The sequence below is a fragment of the Elephantulus edwardii genome, unplaced genomic scaffold (assembly GCF_000299155.1).
Source record: "Elephantulus edwardii isolate Elephantulus edwardi_28Jun2011 unplaced genomic scaffold, EleEdw1.0 scaffold00100, whole genome shotgun sequence".
Lineage (NCBI taxonomy): Eukaryota > Metazoa > Chordata > Mammalia > Macroscelidea > Macroscelididae > Elephantulus > Elephantulus edwardii.
Window position 1 is genome coordinate 7,528,859 of NW_006399850.1, and position 6,708 is coordinate 7,535,566.

Below are 6,708 nucleotides of genomic sequence, written 5' to 3' on the forward strand. Positions count from 1 at the left end.
CAGGAGGGGAAGGCCCTCTATGAGGTGGATTGATTCAGTGACTGGGATAATCAGGATGGGAGTGTCAGAGACAGTGCAATTGGCACAGGACAGAGCAGAGTTTAGGGATGTTGTACATAGGGTCGCTATGAGTCGCAAGCAACTAGACAGCACATAACAACAACAAACAACAACATATGAAGAAGAATGTCGCATCATGATTGGATGAAAACCCATCAACAACTGGAGCTATGAAGATGACACAAACTTGCTTGCTGAATGTGAGGAAGACTTGAAGCACTTACTGCAGAGGACCAGAGACTATAGCCTTAAACATTTTTTGCATCGCAACATAAAATAGACAAAATTCTCACTTACTTGACTGACAGACAACATCATGATGTTGAGAAAAGACTGAAATTGTCAATGATTTCATCTTACTTGACCCATAATCAACACCCTTGTTACCAGCAGTCAGGAGATCATGAGACATACTGCATTGGGAAATCCCACTGTCAGGGAGCTCTCCAAATTACTGAGGAGTAATGATGTCAGTTTGAAGACAAAGGTGCTCTTGATTCAGGCTATGGTATTTTCAATCACTTGCTATGTATCTGAGAGCTGAACAGTGAATAAGGATGATAGAAAAATAATTTATGCCTTTGAGGGGTTGGAGAAGAGCACTGAATATCTCATGGACTGCCAAGAATCAAACAGATATGTCTTGGGAAAAGTGCCGCCAGAGTGTTCTTTAGAGGCAAAATGGTGAAACTTTGTTTTGTGCATTTTGGGTATGTTGCTAGGAGAGGTTATTCCTTTGAAAAGAATATTGTGCTTAGAAATATAATTGATAAAAAGAAGACCCTCAGTTAGATTGACACAGTCACTACGGTTATGGGTTCATAACTGAATATGTTAGAGATGATGTGTTAGAGATGATGATGAGGGCACTGGATAGAACAGGGTTCAGATCTGTTGTCCATAAGCTACTCAAAGGCATGTAAGAATAACATTAGAGTGGGGCAGAAATACATTTATGGATTTTAGGGCTGATGTGTACTATTATTCCATGATTGGAATGGTGAATTCTCTAGCAAACAAGGAAAATAAACATGTATGTATAAGACAAAAGCAAATCAGACTTCTTTTATATCTTAGTGACTTCTAAGTGGAAATAAAATTTACCTGCAACATACTCTGCTTTTGAAGAGGCTTTGGTTTAGCTCTCAAGCCTCAACTGCTTAAAGCAATTTCCTATGAAAATACTCAGAAGGTGCTTTCTTAGACAACAAATCCGTTTTCAGTGGTGTAGCAGCCCTTAGTAGCTGTGTCTGCATGGAACTGATAATAGCTATAATTGGAAGAAGTCTGAACCTTTCTTGGTGTCCTTTCCTTATATGTGTAATAACATCTCTATTTTCATATTCATTAGTCCATATTGCTTTCTTGTCACCTTTTGCTTTAACATTAACAACATACCTCATCACTATAGTCTTTGAAAGATTCTCCAATAAGGCATAGCAGTATCCCTAACCAAAAGCTATCGAGGTCACTTTGTCTCTGCTGTTTTGTTCAAAGTAATTAGTCACTGTTCTCCTCGTTTGTTTTTCTCATTTCCCATATGGGCTTAATATCATCCTTTAAAAGTAAATAGTCATAACCAGGCATTAAGTTACTAGACAACTACATATGGTTATACAAAGCCCCACAATCTTCAAAAGTATCGAACTTAGAGATGAACTGAAGGTTTGCTTGCCAAGCTTTGCCTTTATAAATTAAAAAAACAAAACAAAACACAAAACCCCCCAAAACAGAGCAAGTATCTGTTCTGCAGTGGAGTTTTAATGCACTCTTCTGGGTTAACAATCTCCTGATTGGATTCTGTTTTCTCTTCTTCTGTAGGTGGGAAATTAGAAGTGGTGGTGGCTTTTGCTTCCACAGTCACCATCTTAAATTGATCTTATTACACAACTTGACATTTATTTATATATTTTGTTATATTATCTCTGGTTTTTGCAATCAATTTCTAAATATTCTCTCATTACTCTGAGCAACCAAATTATAGACTGTGAAGTGAGAAAACAAGTAATGATCAGCTTCTTTAATTTACCACAAAGGTATTAGTTTTTAACCTGGTGAAAAAGTCCTTTTTTTCCTGAGTCATATAGATTCAATAAACTAAATGGAAAAATATTGATAAATAAGTTATGTAACTTCAGTTTTATTTTTAAATGCCAAGGGTTTTATAGTTCACAGTATGGAGAGACTTTCTACAAAGCCCATTAAGTCTGCACTTTGTGAAAATCTGACCCTATAATCAGTAGTATACAGAGTATGCTGAGTGTTTGGACTTTTATTCATTCATTGTTGCACATTTTCCACCCTCTTTCTCCATTCCTCCTCTCCCGGTCCACTTTGCAAAGCATCTCTTGTTCCAGACAGTTGCCATACATATTGTTGTTGTTATGTGCGTACCATCGAGTATCTTGCAATTCATAGCGACCCTATGTACAACATCCCTAAACTTTGCTCTGTCCTATGCCAATCGCACCGTCTCCGATACACCCATCCCAATTACCCCAGTCACTGACTCAATCCACCTCATAGGGGGCCTTCCCCTCCTGCGCTGTCCCTCCAACCTACCAAGCATATAATACATATAATGCCTAAATATATATTCCTTTCAGACAGTTCTTCCTATCATCTGTTCCAGTGTTTTCCTATATTCCCTCCAGTGTCAGTCCTATTTTATAACAGTGGTGTTATGTGGTATTTGACCATTTATGATTGAGATATTTTACTCAGCATAATTTCTTCCAGGCTTGATCCATATTGTGGGGAGACTGCAACTCTTACTCACTGCTGATAGGAATGTAAAATGGTACAACCACTATGGAAGGTGGTGCAGCACTTTTTTAAAAAGTTGGAAATATAAATAAATATCATTTGACCCAGAAATTTCACTACTGAGAATATACCCTAAAGAAATCAGAGCTGTGACTCAAACAGATATATGCACACTCATGTTTATTGTGTGTTATTCACAATAGCAAAGAGATGGAAGCAACCCACATACCATCAACAAATGAATGGATAGAAATGTGTTTCCATCCATCTTTTTTTTTAATGCTTCATGGGCCATTCAATTGGTTGTCCAGAGTATCCATGACAATTGTAAATCAATATTAACTGTTTCCAGCTTCAGAAAGGCCTATGGTGATCTTCCCTTTTGACGTCTCAAGTCTGGGACTTTTCACATTTTATTATAATACTTCACTTTGTCTTTTGAACTTCCATTTGAAATCTGTTCAACTCTTCATCCTTTATTCCTTTCGTTTTTACTGCTTTATCTTCTAGAGAACATTTCTGAGTCTCTTCTAATATATAGTTTTCTTTTTAAAATAACCTTTTATTTTTTTCCTGTAATATGTCCTCAATATCATCCTCAAACTCATTTGATCTTCAGTAATTAGAGTTCAATGCATCAAATATATTTTTGAGTTGGTCTCTAAATTCAGGTGGAATATACCCAAGTTTGTATTTTTGCTTTTATGGACTTCTTTTAATGTTAGTCAGCTTCAATTTGAAACTCTATAAGCTCTCTAAAATCTATAAATGTTCAGAAATGATGTTAGTTATAGAACAGAGTTTAGGTCTTTTGGGCAAAATTTACTCTTAGACGTATTTAACTTGATGACATTAAATGACTGCTAAGTGAAACTAGTGCTGTTTTTTCCGGAGGAATACTTTTCCACTTTGTATATCTCTCTTTGTCAATGTGCAATATAAAGTAACCTGAGTTGCTGTGATGCTGAGCCTTGTAACATTGGGGTATCAAATATCAGAATGGTTTCCCAATGTGGACTGTGTTTAGTGGAGCTCCCAGTTGTAAAGCAAGTTTGGAAGCAGGAGTGGCACCTACTTCTTAAACCACATAACTCTGGAAAATCTATGAACTTGAAAAAATGACAATAGTTCTGGAAAGGCATTAGGTCTTTTGTTCATAGAGCTGCTATGAGTCGTGCCCGACTTGACGGCAATCAAAAACAACAACTGCAAATGAAAACCAGAATAACAGTGTTTCATTCACAGTGAAAAAGACAATTTAAAGTTCTATCCTGAAGTACAATATTGTGAGCTATCGGATATTATCCACATGCAATTAACAGGAAGACTTGTTAATTTTACTGTTATTCAAATATACACACCAACAGCTAGGCCAAAGTAGAGGAAATTAAAGATTTTCACCAAATTTTGCAGTCCCAAATCAATGAATCACACAATCAATATTCATGAATGATAATTGGTAACTGGAATGCAAAAGTTGGAAATAATGAAGAAGCAATGGTAATCTAAATGTACGGACTTGGTAACAAAAATGAGACCAGAAATAGAATGATTGAATTTTGTAAGTTCAATGATTTATTAATAAGCAATATCTTTTTTAGAAAACATACATCGAAACTTTATATATGGAATTCACCTAATGAATTGCATATGAATCAGATTGGCTCTGTCTGTGGAAGGAATTGTTGGAGAAGCTCAATATCAGCAGTCAAAATTGGACCAAGTGCTGACAGTGGAACAGACCACTGATCACTCATGTGTAAGTTCAACTAGAGGCTGAATAAAATAAAACCAAATCCCCAAGAATAAAAAAATGCTCCTGTCTTAATGTAAAAATCATCTTAAGAATAGGTTTGAGGCATTGAATACCAATGATTGAACACGAGATGAGTTTTATAAGATCAAGGTTATCATCCATGAAGAGAGGAAAAAAATGTCATTACTAAGACTGAGAAGTAAAACCAAACAAACAAAACCAACAATATTGATACCAGGAGAGACTCTGAGAATTGCAGTAGAATGCTCAGAAGCCAAAACAAAGGAAAGAGAAGTTAAAGTAAAGGAGATGAACAGAAAATTTCAAAGGGCAGTTCAAGAAGACAAAACAAAGTATATAACAGAATGTGCAGAAAGCTGGATTTTAGAATAAAAAGAGAACTTCCTCAGGTTTCCTCAAGCTGAAAAACTTAAAAAAAATTTAATCATTGAGTTGCAGTACTAGAGATGCTATGGATAAAATCTTGAATGGAGTGGTAAACATCAAAAGAAGATGGAGGGAATAAAGAGACACTGTACAAAAAAAAAAAAAAGATAGGCCAACACTGAAATATTTCAGGAAGTACAGTATGATCAAGAGCCAATGATAATTAAGGAAGAAGTTCAAGCTGTATTGAATACATTGACAAATACTAAGGCCCCAGGAACTGATGGAATATTAATTGATATGTTTCAGCTAACAGATGCAGCCATGGATGTGCTCATCAGTCTATGCTAGGAAATTTGGAGGACATCTGTCTAGCTGACTGGAAGTGATTCATATTTGTTCCCATTCTCTAGAAAGATGATACAACAGAATGTAGAAATTATTTTAAAATCTCATTAATATCACATGCAAGCAAAATACTACTGAAGATCTTCAACAATAGCTAGAACAGCATGTAAACAGAGAATTTTCAGAAGTTCAAGCTGGATTTAGAAGAGGTCATGGTACCAGGGAAATAATCACTTATATTAGATGTATTTTGGCTGAAAGCAAGGAATAAAAAAAAAAAAAACAAGCTTGAGTTTTATCAGCTGTGCAGAGGCATTTGACTGTGTGGAACACAAGAAGTTGGGAATTCTAGAACACTTAATTGTGTTCATGCAAAACCTATACATAGACCAAGTGGCTGTTGTATAAACAGAGCAAGGGAGCGCTACATTTTTTAAAATTAAGAAAGGTATGTGTCAGGGATATATCCTCTCTCCATATTTATTTGATCTGTGTACTGAGCAAATTATTTGAGAAGCTGGTTTCTATGAAGAAGAATGTGGCCTCAGAATCAGAGGAAAACTCATCAATAAACTACATTATGCAGTTGACACTACCTTGCTTGCTCAAAGTGAGGCGAGCTTGAAAGTGCTAACTGCATAGGATCAAAGATTGCAGCCTTTGATATGGATTGCAGTAATGTCAATACAACAAAATTCTCACCACTGGACAAATAGGCAACACTGTGATAGATGGAGAAAAGATTGAACTTGTTAAGACTGCATCTTACTTGGATCCACAATCAATGACTTTTGTACTAGTAGTCATTAGTTCAGGAGATGTATTGTCCCAGGAAAGTCTGCAGTCAAGGACCTCTCCATATTATTGAGGAGCAATGGTGTCAGCTTGAGGATTAAGATGTACTTGATTCAGGCCATGATCTTTTGAAACACTTGCTATGCATCTGAGAGCTGGAAAGAATCAGAATTGATATTTTTGAGCTGTGGTGTTGGGAGGAGTACTGACTATCTCATGGACTACTAAAAGAACACATATACATTTTGGAGAAAGGGCAACTAGAAAGTTCTTTGAGGCAAAGACGACAAAGCTTTGTATCATATACATTGGACATGTTAGTAGGAGAGGATATTCCTTTGAGAGCGACATCACGCTTAGAAAGGTATAGGACCGGTAAAAGAGAGGAAAGGCCTCAACCAGATAGACACAGTGACTGCAGCAATGGACTCAAGTGTATCAGAGATAATGGGGATGGCACAAGATAGGACAGAGTTCAGCTCTGTTGTTCATAGCGTCACTATGGCCTGTACTTGACTTGTCAACACCTAACAACACAAAATAGAATGATAAAATAAATTTTGTGGCATGGTGACTGGTATCAGGTGTTTTTTTTT

The 6,708-nt window shown here is 36.3% G+C and overlaps 1 pseudogene; it reads right to left on the bottom strand.

The window, feature by feature from the left end:
- Positions 1 to 1,260: 1,260 nt before the first annotated feature.
- On the bottom strand, positions 1,261 to 1,927 carry LOC102851714 (annotated as a pseudogene).
- Positions 1,928 to 6,708: the final 4,781 nt, after the last annotated feature.